General features: G+C 43.6%; 1 protein-coding gene across 4 annotated transcripts in view; it reads left to right on the plus strand.

The window, feature by feature from the left end:
- hivep1 (HIVEP zinc finger 1) overlaps positions 1 to 19,141 on the plus strand; it is a 114,312-nt gene that overhangs the window by 35,146 nt on the left and 60,025 nt on the right. The window lies entirely within an intron of this gene.

The raw sequence follows: 19,141 nt of genomic DNA on the forward strand, positions 1-19,141 counted from the left end.
CGTGAAAAGATTAAATCAAAGCCTGGTCAGGCAGAAGGGGGAATATAAGACAGCGGAGGGAACTGAGACGTACAGTAGAAGGTGTCCACAATGTCAGTGCATGAGAAATTGCGAAAAGGGAAAATGCACATCCATGTGATGAGCATGTGAAGAGGGAGAGGATCCTGAATCCCAGGTGTATGGATAAAACGATTGGAAGTGATAATGATGGGATAGAGGAGATGATTCACACAAAGGGTTAAGTAAAGTGTGTGTGTGAGAGAAAGAGAGAGAGTGTCTTCTGGCAGAGCTTCATTCTCTTGCGTAAGACGCTCAGCTCTTCCTTTGGCTGTTGCTATGGAATTTCTGACTGCGGGTGCAGTCTTGAGCTGGAGTCCCCCCGTGATTTCCCCTTTGTGTTCCGTAGATGAAGGAATGCCTGCATTTCATTGTTGGAGTGTGAAATGTTTTCAAGATTATAGGCTAAGCTTGATCACCCTGACATACTTCTGCTAAACTTTCGAAACATTCACAGTAAGCCTTCATGGACAATTCGATTATGTTTCATTTTTTCTACGTGTCATAAAGCAGCATTTCTCAAACCCCCTGCACTGAAGTGCTGAAGATTTCGCTGGCTTCCGGAACTCCTCCTGCAGCTCATGAAGGATCTGATCCTTATCTGAGCTGAGATTCTGTAAAACATCACAGCAACTGGTAGTGCAACTGGTTGGGGGTATAAAGTAACTCTGGGGTAATTAAAAAGATTGATTACATCAGAGTTAAACAGAATAAAGTGTCAGTAAAGTCATTTTTCCTGACAGAACAATACAATTTAATCACACAAAAAAAGTTTGTTAAGCTGTGCAGATGCACTTCATAATAACAGCAATAATAGTTTCAGTTTCGGTTATCATTGGTCAGCTGACCAAGTCTGAACAATATTCAGACGCGCAGCTTGTGAACAGGCAAGGCAGACAGCTGCTTGGGGCCCCCTGGCCCAGGGGCCCCCCGAGAGTTGGGGCCCGATGGCTTATTGCTTTTGTTTTTGATTGTTTTTATTGTTCTTTACCATTGTATTTTCACATTTGGAATTTAGAAAACTTTGGTTTCATACATTTTTCGTTGGTGTCAGATTATTTATAACATATTGGTGATGAACACTGGTCAGAAGGGCCCCCTGGAAATTTTTGCTTGGGGCCACAACAGACTCTAGAATCGCCTCTGACAATATTGTCTTTGTTTTCATGAAGTTTAAAGCACCATGTCTGCACTTTGCTTGTTGGTTTTATTTGGGAACCTTTCTCCTGTGGGGCTCTACCTTTAAGGGCTCCTCCAAATTTTCAGAGGTCTTTTTTTGCATGCTTTCTCTTTTTTTTTTCATTCCGTGTCAAGAAAAATATAATTTTCTGAGTTGTCTTTTCCGAACTGATTAAAGAGTTGTATGCTGAGCGATGTCCAGGACCGGAACCCTCGCGCTACAGTGTACAGACCTGTTAGAGATTGAGGTTTGGGTGTGTGAGCTTGTCTTTGTGTTCGCAGTATGGGAAACTGCTGCCCTGCAGTATGACTAAACCATACCTCAGGTTTGTGTGTGTGTGTAGGCTGATTAGATGTAGGTGTATTAATAGCTGTGGGGACGCATAAACACAAGTGCTAGCAGTTAATCTGACTTGGACAGTCTCACAACCTCTCTCGGTGTTTACTGCTGGTGTTACAGAGTGGAATTAGAAGACAGGCTTTCTTTAGCTTCTCTCTCTCTCTGTCTGTCTGTCTGTCTGTCTCTCGTTTCCTCCCCTGTCCAGACGCGCAGCTTGTGAACAGGCAAGGCAGGCAACTGCTTGGGGCCCCCTGGCCCAGGGGCCCCCCGAGAGTCAGGGCCCGAGGGCTTATTTATTTTGTTTTTTATTGTTTTTATTGTTCTTTACTATTGTATTTTCACATTTGGAATTTAAAAAACTTTGGTTTCATACATTTTTCGTTGGTGTCAGATTATTTATAATATATTGGTGATGAACACTGGTCAGAAGGGCCCCCTGGAAATTTTTGCTTGGGGCCACAACAGACTCTAGAATCACCTCTGCCCCTGTCGAATCTTTGGATGTGAAGTCTGTGTAGGGTTTTCACTGATTTAGCTAAGGGATTTAAAACACCAAGAAAGAGTACTGAAGAGAGAGAGCGAGAGAGAGAGAGAGAGCACAAGGGAGGGGGGGAGAGAGAGAGAGAGAGAGAGACGGAGGGAGAGGGAGGGTGGATGGCTTGTAAACAGTAGCCAGGGAGAAGCGAGGGAGTGAGTGAGAGTAATCGAGCAGCTTGTTTGAGACTGGTTAAAGATAGAAAGCAAAAGAAAAAGAAGGACAGATTGTCAGACGTGGTGGTGGTGCCAGCTGTGTGCTTTGTGGTGATCACTGCAGCAGCATGTCTCCGGGCGCAGTGTGTGAGTGTGTGTGCGTGTGAGAGAGAGAGAGAGAGAGAGAGATTCGCGCTGAGGGGAGTTCCAGGTGTTTCCCGACGGGACTGCCTCGCTCCAGGGGAATCCGGTTCAGCTGCAGCTCAGCCAGCAGTCAGTCTGCCGCTCTGCTCTGTAAACAGGTAGACCGAGTGCGCGTGGGAGAGTTTAAACACGCAGCAGATTTCTTTGCATACACTTTTTTTTTTTTTTTAATCTTAAGAAAAGTGTTTGAATATGTGGAAGAAAACAGCAAGATTGGATCGAATGTGTTCTATATAACGTACAACACTGTGTCCATTTTTCTGTCACTTACAGTACATGGTGATTACCGAGACATTGTTTATTTGTATGATATGAAGCTTTTGTCTGCTTGTCTTTGGGAAGTCCGATGTCTGCGAATGTTCTTTGTAAAGCTAATGGAGTGCTGTTGATGGGCTCAGTGGATCCTCGTGAATCACCTCGGATTGTTCTCAGAGATAAGAGTCTTAGCAGGCTTGCCCTCCTGCCCCACTGTGGTGCCTTCAGTCCTGTGTTGTTGATATTTGACAATGATGCTGATGATTGTGTTTAGTAATTAATCAAGTAGTTTTAGTAATTCAGTAATCTCATCCCTGTTCTGTCGCTCTGTAGCTTCTTTATTGCCGTAGCTGCAGCATCACGGTTCCTGTGAAAAACACACCAGTTCCCATCACCAGTACATTACACGGCCAATCAGGTGAAAAAAACCTAGCTGCTTTATATGATTGAATTTAGGGTGTGTTTATATGTGGTCAGAGGTGGGTGGTTCAAAAGGGAGGTAAATGTATAATTTAATAAAATAAGCATTGTATTTATCCTTAACCGCATTATATTTTGATTGATCTATTGGCAGTAAAATTGCCTGCCATCAACCTGTCATTAAGAGCCTGATGGATCTGCTGCATGTTTGCATTGTAGTTCAGAAAAGATCTCCAGTATTTCATTAACACCTACAGTGCTAAAGGAACTCTTACACCGCTCTTTTGGGTTCATCAGCACATATTTTTTTTAATCACTATAAATCCTGACTGAGCATTGGGGATTTAACCCTGTTGGTATTTGCTGATGGTCCTTTTTTTTTGAATAAAATAAAAAATATTGTGAAATACAAGAAACCAGGAAGTATCTTATTCTGTACATCTCTTTCCAGTCATTCCTGTGAGTTGCAGGAAAGTCCTGCAGTTTGGACAGGCAGGTCATGCAGTGCAGGGTTATGACACATGCTCTCTTGGGGGTGCTGGGTGTGTCATGGGGCTGATGGAAAGCCGAAGTCCACCATGCACAAGCCCACAGCTTACATCACAGCTAGGACTGAGGACAGACCTGGTCTTCATTATACACTCGTACACACTCGTACCAGTTTAAGCTCTTTCTGTGGTCAGGAATGAAGGGTCTCTGTACCACCAGAAAGATGCACTAGGATTAGCACTAGGATTTTGGGATGGGAGTGATCAGTACTGTAACCTTGGATCTCGTAATGTTTGATAATCTTAAATCTGTATGGAGGTGGAGTATGTATTGGTATGGATAGTAAATATGCAGTGTATATTACACCAAGTTGACAGTGGTGTCTTATTTATTATACTGTACTGGAGAAATTTCCTTTTCTTACCCCAAACAATTACATATGAGATGGCAGAACATTTGGCATATTTCTTTTTGAAGTGGGAAGTTGGTGTGTGCAAGTGATTCATTTCAGCAATGTAAGATACGCCACATAACGATGAATACCACTTGCTTCATATGGAGGGAACCTCAGCCATCTTTTTGCCATGAAAGGACGCTTGGGAAAGAAGAGATAGATGTTGTGTGTGTGTGTGGGGGGGGTGATGAAATTAAAAAGCGACTATCTTTCTATCATATTCTTTCAATCTGTGCTGGTTACACACATATCCATAAGGGCAAAGGATATACATATAAAAACCTAAAGGGCACCGAGAAAGCTGCATAAGATAATGATGTCATTACCATTCTTGGCATCACAGTTTCATTCCTGGTTAAGGACAAACTGCAGGAGAATGAAGGAGGGAGAGGCTGAGGAAGAGATGACGGATGCAGGGATTAAAAATAACGCAAGAACACAATGGAATTGGAGTGGGTAGAAGGAGAAAGACGAGAGAGCAAGAGATAGTGAGAGCGAAGGTGCAAGAGAAGCTGAAGATAAAGGTACAATGTGGGGGAGGTAAAGATGGAAAGAAGAAAGGAGGGAGGGATGGAGAGAGAGGGAAAGAGCTGTCGTTATACACGCTCACAGTGGGTGTTGAATTACATAATGCGCCCCCAGTTGGGCTCCAACCAACACAGGAAAATGCCAAAAAAAATTACAGCTACAAGCATGTCTATCTATCTATCTATCTATCTATCTATCTATCTATCTATCTATCTATCTATCTATCTATCTATCTATCTATCTATCTATCGGGTTAGAAACGGAGACATATGTTCACCCGGACGTGCTTGGCCATGGAGAGTGTCCAGTCCCCTGTGGCTTCACAGTGAAAGTTTGTCTCAGCAGCAGGGAGATGAGTAGATGCCAGTGCCACTCGTACAACCAGCAGTTTGATATGCTTTGATAAGAAGCTTTATATAGTTGACACTTATACAAGGATGGAATCTGTTTGTTGAACACGGGTCCTGATTACGTCCAGCTGGTTGCACTGGTTTGTGATTTGATGTAAAATGATGATGATGTAGCATAATGTATATGGAAATTAGGTTGAGGTCAGGGCTCTGTGCAGGACACTTGAGGCCTTCACTCCAACCTTAACACACCGTGTCTTCCTGGAACTCACATTTTGTACAGGAGCATCGTCATGAACAGGTTTTGGGTCTCTTGGTTCCATCCATCCATCCATCCATTAGCTGTAGCCGCTTATCCTGTCCTACAGGGTCACAGGCAAGCTGGAGCCTATCCCAGCTGACTATGGGTGAGAGGCAGGGTACACCCTGGACAAGTCGCCAGGTTATCGCAGGGCTGACACACAGAGACAAACAACCATTCACACTCACATTCACACCTATGGTCAATTTAGAGCCACCAATTAGCCTAATCTGCATGCCTTTGGACTGTTGGGGAAACCGGAGCACCCGGAGGAAACCCATGTGGACACAGGGAGAACATGCAAACTCCACACAGAAAGGCCCTCGTCGGCTGCTGGGCTCGAACCCAGGACCTTCTTGCTGTGAGGCGACAGTGCTAACCACTACACCAGCGTGCCACCTCTCTTGGTTCCAGTGAAGGGAAATTATATATACTGTCAATTTTCTATTCGTAATTAAACCCCAATTCCAAAAAAGTTGGGAAACTGTGTAAAATGTAAATAAAAACACAATGTGAATATTTGCAAATCTTGGAAACCCTATATTTCTTTGAAAATAGTACAAAGACAACATCTCATCTCATTATCTCTAGCCGCTTTATCCTGTTCTACAGGGTCGCAGGCAAGCTGGAGCCTGTCCCAGCTGACTACAGGCGAAAGGCGGGGTACACCCTGGACAAGTCGCCAGGTCATCACAGGGCTGACACATAGACACAGACAACCATTCACACTCACACCTACGGTCAATTTAGAGTCACCAGTTAACCTAACCTGCATGTCTTTGGACTGTGGGGGAAACCGGAGCACCCGGAGGAAACCCACGCGGACACAGGGAGAACATGCAAACTCCACACAGAAAGGCCCTCGCTGGCCACGGGGCTCGAACCCGGACCTTCTTGCTGTGAGGCGACAGCGCTAACCACTACACCACCGTGCCGCCCCCAAAGACAACATCTCATCTCATTATCTCTAGCCGCTTTATCCTGTTCCACAGGGTCGCAGGCAAGCTGGAGCCTATCCCAGCTGACTACGGGCGAAAGGCGGGGTACACCCTGGACAAGTCGCCAGGTCATCACAGGGCTGACACATAGACACAGACAACCATTCACACTCACATTCACACCTACGGTCAATTTAGAGTCACCAGTTAACCTAACCTGCATGTCTTTGGACTGTGGGGGAAACCGGAGCACCCAGAGGAAACCCACGCGGACACGGGGAGAACATGCAAACTCCACACAGAAAGGCCCTCGCCGGCGCCGGGGCTCGAACCCAGGACCTTCTTGCTGTGAGGCGACAGCGCTAACCACTACACCACCGTGCCGCCCAAAGACAACATATCAAATGAAATTGAAACTGATAAATTTTTGTTTTTTGAAAAAATACATGCTCATTTTGAATGTGATGTCAGCAGCACGTTTCAGAAAAGTTGGGACGGGGCAACAAAAGACTGAAGTTGTACAATGTGGTCCTGACAGAAATGCAAGTTAAAACCAGATATGAACAATATCCAGAAACACCACCACCTTCTCTGGGCCAAGGCTCTTTTACGACGGACTGAGGCTAAGTGGAAAATTGTCCTGAGGTCTAACGAATCAAAAGTAGAAATCCTTTTTAGAAATTATGGACACCACATCTTCCAGGCTAAAGAGGAAAGGGACCATCTGGCTTGTTATCAGTTTACAGTTCAAAAGTCAGCATCTGTGATGGTATGAGAGTGCATTAGTGCGCATGACATGGGTAGCTTGTACCGGTACATCTGAGAAGGCATCATTAATGCTGAACAATATATGCACATTTCAGAGTGATATGCTGCCATCCAGACAAAATCTTTTTCAGGGAAGGCCTTCCTTCTTTCAGCGAGACAATGCCAAACTGCTTTTTGCAGATATTAAAACTGCATGGCTTCGAAGTAAAAGAGTCTGGGTGCTAAACTGGCCTGCCTGCAATCCAGACCTGTCTCCCTTAAAACATTTGGCGCATTATGAAGGGCAAAATACAACAAAGGAGACCCCGAACTGTTGAGCAATTGAAATTGTATATCAGGCAAGAATGGGACAACATTTCACTTTCAAAACTAGAACAACCTGTCTCCTCAGTTCCCAAACGTTTACAGTGTTATTAAAAGTAGAGGTGATGCAACACAGTGGTAAACATGCCCATGTCCCAGCTTTTTTGAAATGTGTCGCTGATATCAAATTCAAAATGAGCATATATTTTTCAAAAAACAATAAAATTTATCAGTTTCAACATTTTATATCTTGTCTTTGTGCTATTTCCAATGAAATATAGGGTTTCAATGATTTGCAAATTATTGCATACTGTTTTTATTTACGGTTTATGCAGAGTCCCAACTTTTTTGGAATTGTAGTTATTCTTCTGTGATTCTGTTGATCAGCAACATCAGTGTCTCTTATCCACAGCTTCTTATCAGTCTGCCTCATTATTATATTCTATAATGATCTGAACTACTTATTTTTAAACACAACATAATTAGGGCTGTTTAGAGCAAATGCCAGAATTCTGTGAATGAACACATAAATGGCTTTGCATAATGAGCTTGTGGGGGCTCGGTGTGTTCCCTTGATACATGTCCTCTCCTGAGTTCCTTTCACTTGTCATTTTCCACCTTCCAGTACACTCTGCTGTTGCAGTTCTTTCGGTGGACAGTCATAATGCTGCAACCAAATGAGATCACCATGGGAAGCCGAACCCACGTTACTGAGGACTAGTAAGGCTGTCAGGTGATGTGCAGAGTGCTGATTTTTGTGCTAATTGTATGTGACGACAACGTTCTGCAAAGTTGTCACTCTTACCTAGTGGAGAGCCGGGACATGAAAGTGTTAAAGGTGTTAATTGCCACAAGCTCTATTTAGACATGTGCCCACTTGTCAATAAAAGAGACAGGTGGCACAGTTGAGGGCACTCTCACGCCCACAAGTGTGTTGCAACTGCTCTGGATTTAGTTGGAAAATGGTTTATCTGGAAGATTCCAGCAAATCAGGAAATGCAGCCTGACGACAAGCAGGAACATGAAGGGTGCAAATCATAATTTGATACAAGAGCAGATGTGGATGCTGAAGGAAAGGAAAGAGGAAATACTACAGTGTGCAGCTTTTAATGTTTGTATGCAGGTTAATAATTTCAAAATTCCAATAATTTGTTCAGTTCAGGTATGAAAATTGAGTCCATTGTGAAACTGTGGTTCTCATTTAGTACCAGTTAACTTTTTGTTTGCATCATCATTTATTTTAATAACAGATTAAGGATTGTTCCATGCTGACTGGAGGCAGAGGTCTCTGCCACCTCAAGTATGTGAAATTGGACTTTCACCGGAAATAAAGCTCCGAAGTTCCATGTCCTCTTTTTCAGGAATGGGACATGGTACAGAGCTGGTGTCGTTTAAAAGCTACTGAAGAGATCTTTAAGTTTTACAGCTGCATTGTTTGGCTGTGTAACCATATCAGATATAATGTGCATCAGTCAATGTGCTCCAGTGCTATCAAGTCCAGCATGTGTTAGTATATATTTTAACTCTGTGTTTTGCAGATTCAGATCTCAGCTGTTCAAACAGTGCAGTTGTATTCGATGCATAATTAATAGAATTCCGATGCCCACAATGTAAATCTCATATTTCAATGATACACATCACATTATTGCACCGTGATTCATTGTGTCTCTATGCAGAATCAAACCCTGTATAATAGTCAAATCCATAAGTATTTGGACAGTGACATAGTTTTCATAGTTTTTTTTTTTAATCTGAACTCCACCACAATGGATTTGAAATCAAGCAATCAAGATGTAATTGAATTGTAGACTTTCAGCTTTAATTCAAAGCATTTCACAAAAATATTGCATTAACCACTTAAGAATTACAGTCATTTTTATTTACACAGGCTCAAAAATAGACAGCTTGACTGATGAGCAGTTTCCTGGCCAGTTACGACTTGCTTCCTCGTTGTTTCATTACAAATGAAGGAGAGAAAAGACTTGGTTCCAAGTGTTGAATTTGCTTTTGTCAGCTGTACATGTGAACTCGCAGTATGCGGTCCAAAGAGGTGTCGATGAAAGTGGAGGCCATCATTAGGCTGAAAAAACAAAACCGACCTATCAGAGAGATAGCATTAATTTTAATTTTGGCTCACTGTGCTTGAAGTGTGCATGTGACAAATAAAGGTTTCTTCTTCTTCTTCTTCTTCTTCTTCTTCTTCTTCTTCAGTAATTTAGTACATTCTTAAAATCAAGGAATGCACTGATGAATTCAGTAACGCCAAAAGGCCTGGAAGATCATGGAAGACAACTAAAGTGGATGATCATAGAATTCTTTTCTTGGTGAAGAAAAACTCCTTCACAACATCTAGCTAAGTCAAGAACACTCTTGAGGAGGTAGGCCTACCACTGTCAAAGTCTACAATCAAGGAACGCCTTCATGACTGTAAGTACCGAGGGTTTACCTCAAGATACACACCACTCGTAACACTCGAGAAGAGAACGGTCAGATTAGACTTCATAAGAAAGCCTGCTCAGTTCTGGAACAAGATCCTTTGAACAGATGAAGATTAACTCGTGGCAGAATGATGGGAAGAGAAGAGTATGGAGAATGAAAGGAAGAACTCATGATCCAAAGCAGACCACGTCGTCTGTCAAACATGGTGGACATGGGCGTGTATGGCTGCCAATGGAACTGGGTCACTGGTGTTTATTGATGATGTGACTGCTGATAGAAGTAGCAGGATGAATTCTGAAATGTATAGAGATTTACTTTCTGCTCAGATTCAGTCAAATGCTGCAAAACTATAGGACAGTACTTCACAGTACAGAGAGATAACGACCCAAAACATGCCACGAAAGCAACCCAAGAGTTTCTTAAGGCTAAGAAATAGAATGTTCATGGCCAAGTCAGTCGACCCATATGAGCTGCTGTTCATATACTGAAGACAAAACTGAAGGCAGAAAGAAACACAAACCAGCAGCAACTGAATACAGCTGCAGTAAAGGCCTGGTAAAGCATCTCAAGGGAGGAAACTCCAGCATTTGGTGATGTCCATGGGCTCCAGATTTCAGGTGGTCACTGACTTGACTGCAAAGGATTTGCATCCAAATATTAAAAATGATGCTCATATTTATAATTGTTAGTTTATCCATTTACCAATTAGCCTGGGAAAATGGAGGGTCTATGTGAAAAAAACAAAAAAACATACAAACAACAACAAAAAACTTTCTGTTGGCTTTTCTTTGAAAGCCAATATGTGAGTGAGACTGTGTACCAACTAGGAGTCTCAGTCATTGAAACAAACTGCTCTCTGTGTGTGTGTGTGTGTGTGTGTGTGTGTGTGTGTGTGTGTGTGTGTGTGTGACACATATAATCACATAAACAATACCACTCAAAAGTTTGTATACCCCTGCTCATTCCTAGATTTTTCTGTATTTTGACTATTTTCTACATTGTAGAACAGTACTGAAGACATCAAAACTATGAAATAACAAATGGAATTATGTGGTAAACAAAAAGTGTTACTTTTTTTTGTGGATAGTTTAGATTCTTCAAAGTAGCCAGCGTTTACCTTGATGATGCTTTGCACACTATTGGCATTATCATGAGGTAGTCACCTGGAATGCTTTTCTGTTAACAGGTGTGTCTTGTCAAAAGTAAAAAGTTTCTTGCCTTCTTAATGTGTTTGAGATCGAATAGTAAATAATAAAAATACAGTAAATAGCTCTATCTCACAACTGTAGTAATCCATATTATGTCAAGAACTGAAAAAGTAAGTTGAGAGAAACGACATCCAAGATTACATGAAGTGACTTTTTTAAATTCAGAAAAATAAAGAAAAAACATTGAATTAGAAGGTGTGTTCAAACTTAAGTCTGGTAGTGTGTGTGTGTGTGTGTGTGTAGATTATATAAACACGAGCATGTTACTGGGAAATAAGCCAGTCTTATTTTTCATACGAGCTACATCCGGGACATGGAGAACCAAAACTGTGACATAAATCTCTAGATGTCACTCATAAGGAAATCAATGAATTGTTTTGATAAATTTGGGTACTTTTTGGGTGTGAATGTGTCTATATAATAAAATGAAAATCACACGTTGGTTTGAAGATATGAAGTTTATCTTCTCGTGGTGAAAAAACTCGCGTTTTTCATACGAAATACATCGTAGCTCTGAGTGAAATATTTCCCGATATTTCACTCCGATGATGTCACTCCCAGTGTTTTCCCACTGACTAGATGCGTGTTGTCAAAATGGTGAACCGGTTCAAAATTAAAATTATTTTGATTAACTTCCATATTTTTTGTGGCTGTGTCTATATAATATAAAGAACATTACATAGTGGTGCGAAGATATGAAGTTTATCTTCTCATGTTGAAAATATTTTCACTTGTTTGCTTCACTCACTTGTGATTATGTTCACCACTCAAAGATAAACTTCATATCTTCATGCTGTGTAATATCCTCCCCCCCATTGTGTGTGTGTCTGTGTGTGTGTGTGTGTGTGTGTGTGTGTGTGTGTGTCTGTGTATACATATGTACATATAAAATTATAGCATTAAGCTCTGCATTATATAGGTTGGTAATGTGTCCAAACAGATTAATAATATGAATTATTTATCACTGCTTGGTAATCCTACAGCATTAATCAAACATGGCATTTGATTACTTTTACCCTGATTATCTCAGCCATATCCATCTGAAACAGGTGAGATTTGGGTCAGGTCTATGACTTTTATTTTTCAGCATCATAGAGCTGGATCTGTTGCAGTGACTCCACTGTGGCTGAATGTAACAGATATAGAGCCTGTGCACTGAACATTATTGGCTGTGCATTATTAATTATAGAATACTAATCTCACACCAGGAATGCTATCAACACTGTTGCAGATCCAGAAGGAAAATGTTAGCATTAATGCTGCAATTAAAAATTAATTGCACAACAGCATATGTTTATGGCCCAAACAATGATCATCCATTTTTTTTTATTTATCCATCTCTCAGCTGTATAACTTAACAAGCAATTTGCATTTCTTTTAAAATCTCGTCTCGTCTTCATCCGCTTATCCGGGGCCGGGTTGTGGAGGCAGCAGTCTGAGCATGGAAGCCCAAACTTCCCTTTCCCCAGACACCTCAGCCAGCTCCTCGGGAAGAACACTGAGGTGTTCCCAGGCCAGCCGAGAGACATAGTCCCTCCAGCGTGTCCTGGGTCTTCCCCGGGGTCTCCTCCCAGGGGGACATGTCTGGAACACCTCCCCAGGGAGGCGTCCAGGAGGCATCCGAAAGAGATGCCCGAGCCACCTCAGCTGATTCTTCTCGATGTGGAGGAGCAGCGGCTCTACTCTGAGCTCCTCCCGAGTGACTGTGCTTCTCACCCTATCTCTAAGGGAGCACCCAGCCACCCTGCAAAGGAAACTCATTTCGGCCACTTGTATCCTCGATCTTGTTCTTTCGGTCATTACCCAAAGCTCATGACCATAGGTGAGAGTCGGAACATAGATCGACCGGTAAATCGAGAGCTTCGCCTTTTGGCTCAGCTCCTTCACCACGACGGACTGGTAACGCGACTGCATCACTGCGGAGGCTGCACCGATCTGCCTGTCGATCTCACGCTCTATCCTTCCCTCACTCGTGAACAAGATCCCGAGATACTTAAACTCCTCCACTTGAGGCAGGACTTCTCCACCAACCTGGAGAGGGCAAGCCACCCTTTTCTGGTTGAGAACCATGGCCTCGGATTTGGAGGTGCTGATTCTGATCCCAGCCACTTCATATTCGACTGCAAACCGCCCCAGTGCATGCTAAAGGTCCTGGTTTGAAGAAGCCAACAGGACAACATCATCTGCAAAAAGCAGAGATGAAATCCTGTGGTTCCCAAACAGGATTCCTTCTGGCCCCTGGCTGCACCTAGAAATTCTGTCCATAAAAATTATGAACAGAACCGGTGACAAAGGGCAGCCCTGCCGGAGGCCAACATGCACTGGGAACAGGTCTGACTTACTGCCGGCAATGCGAACCAGACTCCTGCTCCGTTCGTACAGGGACCGGACAGCCCTTAGCAAAGAGCCCCGAACCCCATACTCCCGAAGCACCCCCCACAGAATACCACAAGGGACACGATTGAATGCCTTCTCCAGATCCACAAAGCACATGTGGACTGGCTGGGCAAACTCCCATGAACCCTCGAGCACCCTATGAAGGGTATAGAGCTGGTCCAGTGTTCCGTGACCAGGACGAAAACCACATTGTTCCTCCTGGATCCGAGGTTCAACTATTGGCCGAATTCTCCTCTTCAGTACCCTGGAGTAAACCTTCCCGGGGAGGCTGAGAAGTGTGATTCCCCTATAATTGGAGCACACTCTCCGGTCCCCTTTCTTAAAAAGAGGGACCACCACCCCAGTCTGCCACTCCAGAGGCACTGTCCCCGACTGCCACACAATGTTGCAGAGGCATGTCAGCCAAGACAGCCCCACAACATCCAGAGACTTGAGATACTCAGGGCGGATCTCATCCATCCCTGGTGCCTTGCCACCAAGGAGCTTGCAAACCACCTCAGTGACTTTGGCTTGGGTAATGGATGAGTCCACCTCTGAGTCATCAGCCTCCGCTTCCTCAATGGAAGACGTGACGTGGGATTGAGGAGATCCTCGAAGTATTCCTTCCACCGCCCGACAATGTCCCCAGTCGAGGTCAACAGCTCCCCACCCGCACTGTAAGCAGTGTTGGCAGAGTACTGCTTCCCCCTCCTGAGGCACCGGACGGTTTGCCAGAATTTCTTTGAGGCCAACCGATAGTCCTCCTCCATGGCCTCACCGAACTCCTCCTAGTTCCGAGTTTTTGCCTCCGCAACTGCCTGAGCTGAGGCATGCCTGGCCTACCGATACCTGTCAGCTGCCTCAGGAGTCCCAGAGGCCAACATGGCCCGATAGGACTCCTCCTTCAGCTTGACGGCATCCCTTACTTCCGGTGTCCACCACCGGGTTCGGGGATTGCCGCCATGACAGGCACTGAAGACCTTGCGGCCACAGCTCCGAACAGCCGTGTCTACAATGGAGGTAGAGAACATGATCCACTCAGACTCAATGTCCCCCACCTCCCTCGGAAGCTGGGAGAAGCTCTCCCGGAGGTGGGAGTTAAAGACCTCCCCGACAGAGTGCTCGGCCAGATGTTCCCAGCAGACCCTCACCATACGTTTGGGCCTGCCAGGTCTGTCCGGCTTCCTCCTCCACCAGCGGATCCAACTCACCACCAGTTGGTGATCAGTTGACAGCTCAGCCCCTCTCTTCACCAGAGTGTCCAAGACATAGGGCCGGAGATCCGATGAAACGACAACAAAGTCGATCATCGACCTCCGACCTAAGGTGTCCTGGTGCCATGTGCACTTATGGACACCCCTATGCTCGAACATGGTGTTCGTTATGGACAAACCGTGACTAGCACAGAAGTCCAATAACAAAACACCACTCGGGTTCAGATCGGGGATGCTGTTCCTCCCAATCACGCCCCTCCAGGTGTCACTGTCGTCGCCCACATGAGCGTTGAAGTCCCCTAGTAGAACAATGGAGTCCCCAGTCTGAGCACCTCTCAGTACCTCTCCCAGGGACTCCAAGAAGGCCGGATACTCTATACTGCTATTCAGCCCATAGGCACAAACAACAGCAAGAGCCCTCTCCCCGATCCGAAGATGCAGAGAGACGACCCTCTCGTTCACTGGGGTAAACTCCAACACATGGCGGCTAAGCTGGGGAGCTATAAGCAAGCCAACACCAGCCCGCCGCCGCTCACCATGGGCGACTCCAGAGAAGTGGAGAGTCCAGCCCCTCTTGAGGAGCTGGGTTCCGGAGCCCAAGCTGTGCGTGGAGGTGAGCCCGACTATCTCTAGCCGGTACCTCTCAACCTCCTGCACAAGCTCAGGCTCTTTCGCCCCCAGCGAAGTGACATTCCATGTCCCAACAGCTAGCCGCTGTGTTCGGGGATCAGGTCGTCGAGGCCCCTGCCTTCGACTGCCTCCCAATCCACACTGCACCGGCCCCCTACGGCTACCTCTGTGGGTGGTGAACCCACAGGAGGTCGGGCCCACGTCACCGCTTCGGGGCTGAGCCCGGCCGGGCCCCGTGGGCAAAGGCCCGGACACCAAGCACTCGCATACGAGCCCCAACCCCGGGCCTGGCTCCAGGGTGGGGCCCCGGCTGTGCCATACCAGGCGACGTCACGGTCCTTGATCGATTATTATCCATAAGGGTTTTGGTGAACTGCTCTTGGTCTGGCCTGTCACCTAGGACCTGTCTGCCTTGGGAGACCCTAACAGGGGCGTAATGCCCCCGACAACATAGCTTCTAGGATCATTCAAGAACACAAACCCCTCCACCACAATAAGGTGGCAGTTCTAGGAGGCAGTTCTTTTAAGATATTACAGTAATTCAGGAAATGTTTGGAAAACCTCCTCCTGAAACAAAACAAAGGAAAGTCACTCAATCCAGCAATTAGAAATGCTGAAAGAGTAACAACACATTCGACACCAAAAATAAATATCCTTTTTAAGCACGTTCTAGCACATTCTACACTCCAGATCACACAACTTAGAAGAACTTCTCGTCTTGTGGAACAGTTTCTGGAAAGTACTGACCTTCCAAACTTAACCATGTAAATACACTGGATAAAAACATGTCAAATAACAGACATTCTCGGCACCAGTTATAAAAATAAAACTGAACATTAAACAGAAATTCTGTATTATCGCCACAGGAACGTGCAAAGTGTTCACTAGACTTAGAGTTTAAAATATTACAAATGGATTTTACTGGAAAAACAAGAAACCATGAATAAAATGAGCATCTGTGTTTAAGAGCAACTCATTAACAACACATGAACTGATTAATTATAATATTTTACTAAACTTATAAACCCAAATCTACAGGACACACTGCAAGAAATGACAGTCCAAATGATGTAGCATGTCCCATTACAAGATTACAATAAACCAAGCCTAAGGTTATTAAATGTACTTCTAGACACATGTTCCACTTTTTTTTCTTCTTCTATTTGCAGATTATTTTGATAATTTTAAGCATTTATTTATAGAAAGAATTAAAATGATCTGCAAATGGAATAAGAAAATTTAAATAGCCCTAATAATCCTATACTTTGTGACTGTAATCTTATAATAGGTAGTACCAAATAAATTTGATGAGATTCAATATATTTATTATACCCCCGCTCCGAAGGAGGGATGTATACTGGTATTTAAAAAAAAAATTTTTTTTACCTCTGTCTGTCCGTATCTCCATCCGTCCGAAACACCCTTTTTCTCAGCAGTCACAAATTATAGCCACTTGGTACCAAACTTCAGCTTGGGGTTCTATACCGTGTATACCATATTCAGGTCTGTCCCACATCGACTTCCTGTTTACCAACTGAATGTATTTACAAAACATATAGGGTGGATTTACAAAATTTTCATATCGCTTTTCTCAGCAACTACAAATCACAACTGCTTGATATTTGGTACGGAGCTTCAGCTTGGGGTTCTATGCCATGTATACCGTTTTCAGGTCTGTCACACATCGACTTCCTGTTTACCGACTGAATGTATTTATGAAACATATAGCGTGGATTTTGGCGCTATTTCAAGAAGCAAAATGCTATTTCAAAATGACCATTGACCAGGATGCTATTTGAAATACCTGGGGAGAACACTGCTCTTTACTTACTCGTTTCAGGGTTAATTATTTGTTGAAGTCAACATTCATAATAAGTGTCCTATTCCTTCGATTGCTTGCATTCTGATATAAGTGAGAGCAGGGGGGATATGTAAGTGAGCAGTAGCTCACAGTTGATCTTGTTTCACTTGCTAAGATGGCTTTTTTTTGTAGCATCTCTTAGTTATTCTGTAAACAGCTTCATTATCTGACCAGACATTCCTCAGCACAGCTTAAAAACAACACAGCAGTTTCACCAAAACAGTAAATACAGCAATCTGAACTACTCTAAAAGCTTCCTGGAAACTTTGAAAATGTGAACACACTCCTGTAAACACACACCTAGATGGCATAGCATTACAAAAACTCAATAGAAAGCTGTTAGTATGTACGGTTCAAACAGGGACATCATGCTTCCACTGTTTCTTACATTACAACACAAGTCATGCTCTGAGGCCAACAGATCGGGGTACCGCAAGTTTGGGGACACTGATCGATCATGAAATTCGTTGGCAACTATTTTTTTTATTATGGTTTTTATCAATTTTGTCGGTTAGATGTTACAGCCCTACCAGCCACTCGGGTTTTCTGGAAAAGGCGCACTGACCACGTCACACTGCCTGAACTCATCATCACACAGTAGGGTAGATGATATGGAGAAATGATTACTATTCCAAATGGGCAATATAATTTCAGAATGAGAGATAATTTGATGTTGGTGGCACCAACCAGATAAGAAATAGTAATAATTTCGTAATACCTGAAAAAGATTTGATTAAATATCTTTCATCAAATATCATCAGCTACTTTTGTTTTTATTATTTAATATACAGGGTGTTTCAAAACATTTTATATCATTTCACAATCTAATAACTTTGCCAATTCTCGTTCATTGACCTCAAATTTTAACAGCATGTGTGGAAACAGGTCAAAATTGTATGTTTAATGTTTTTTGTTTTTATCTTTTTAAGTATAGAAATGGGCGGCACGGTGGTGTAGTGGTTAGTGCTGTCGCCTCACAGCAAGAAGGTCCTGGGTTCGAGCCCCGGGGCCGGCGAGGGCCTTTCTGTGCGGAGTTTGCATGTTCTCCCTGTGTCCGCGTGGGTTTCCTCCGGGTGCTCCGGTTTCCCCCACAGTCCAAAGACATGCAGGTTAGGTTAACTGGTGACTCTAAATTGACCGTAGGTGTGAATGTGAGTGTGAATGGTTGTCTGTGTCTATGTGTCAGCCCTGTGATGACCTGGCGACTTGTCCAGGGTGTACCCCGCCTTTCGCCCGTAGTCAGCTGGGATAGGCTCCAGCTTGCCTGCGACCCTGTAGAAGGATAAAGCAGCTAGAGAGAATGAGATGAGAAGTATAGAAATGCCATTCACTGGAAAAGAAAAGGCATTTTGTGTGTTAGAGTACACTCGAACACAGTTGAACAAGACTGTGCAGCGTGCATTTATGAGAGAATTCTCTAAAAATGCACCAACTGCAATGCAGATTTGGACACGGCACAAAAATTTCAAAGAGGAAGGCTGTCTGTGTCTCAGGCAGTGTGGATATTGAGAATTTCTCCTTCAAATTTTGAGGAATAAATCTTATATTGCTCAACATTAAGCCTGTTCAGTTTCATTTGCCTAGACTATGTAGTTTCTGGGATATTTACATCTCAAATAATATCAAGTTTTTTGAAACACCCTGTATTTAATTATATTTAATATTGCAGTGCTTATGTCCATTTTAAATTTACACAGTGCCTTTTGACATTTGTTTCAAACCATGAAATTAAAAAAAATTGTCTTAATGTAATTTGTACCTGGTGTGATTTTGATTAAAATATATTGTCATTAGTTGGAAAGATTTTACACCACAAGTAACATCATGGTGAAGGTGAAGGAGCTTCCTAAAGCTCTCAGGGACAAAATTATGAAACACTGGAATGGAAGAAGTTACAGAGCCGTAGCAAAGACCTGTCAGTACAATAGGTTCAATAATACGCTGGTGTATCATTCATGGAACCACAGCTACTCATCCAAAAGATGTGTGTGGTTCACCTGTTCACAAGATCTCACAGCTCTCTCTCAGATTAATGATAAGGAGGATAAGAGAGAAGGCAGCAGTCACTCGAAGAGAGTTGAAGGAAGATCTGAAAACAGCAGGAACAACAATTATACAGGAAACAGTAAGCAGTGAA

This window comes from Neoarius graeffei, chromosome 16, assembly GCF_027579695.1.
Source record: "Neoarius graeffei isolate fNeoGra1 chromosome 16, fNeoGra1.pri, whole genome shotgun sequence".
Lineage (NCBI taxonomy): Eukaryota > Metazoa > Chordata > Actinopteri > Siluriformes > Ariidae > Neoarius > Neoarius graeffei.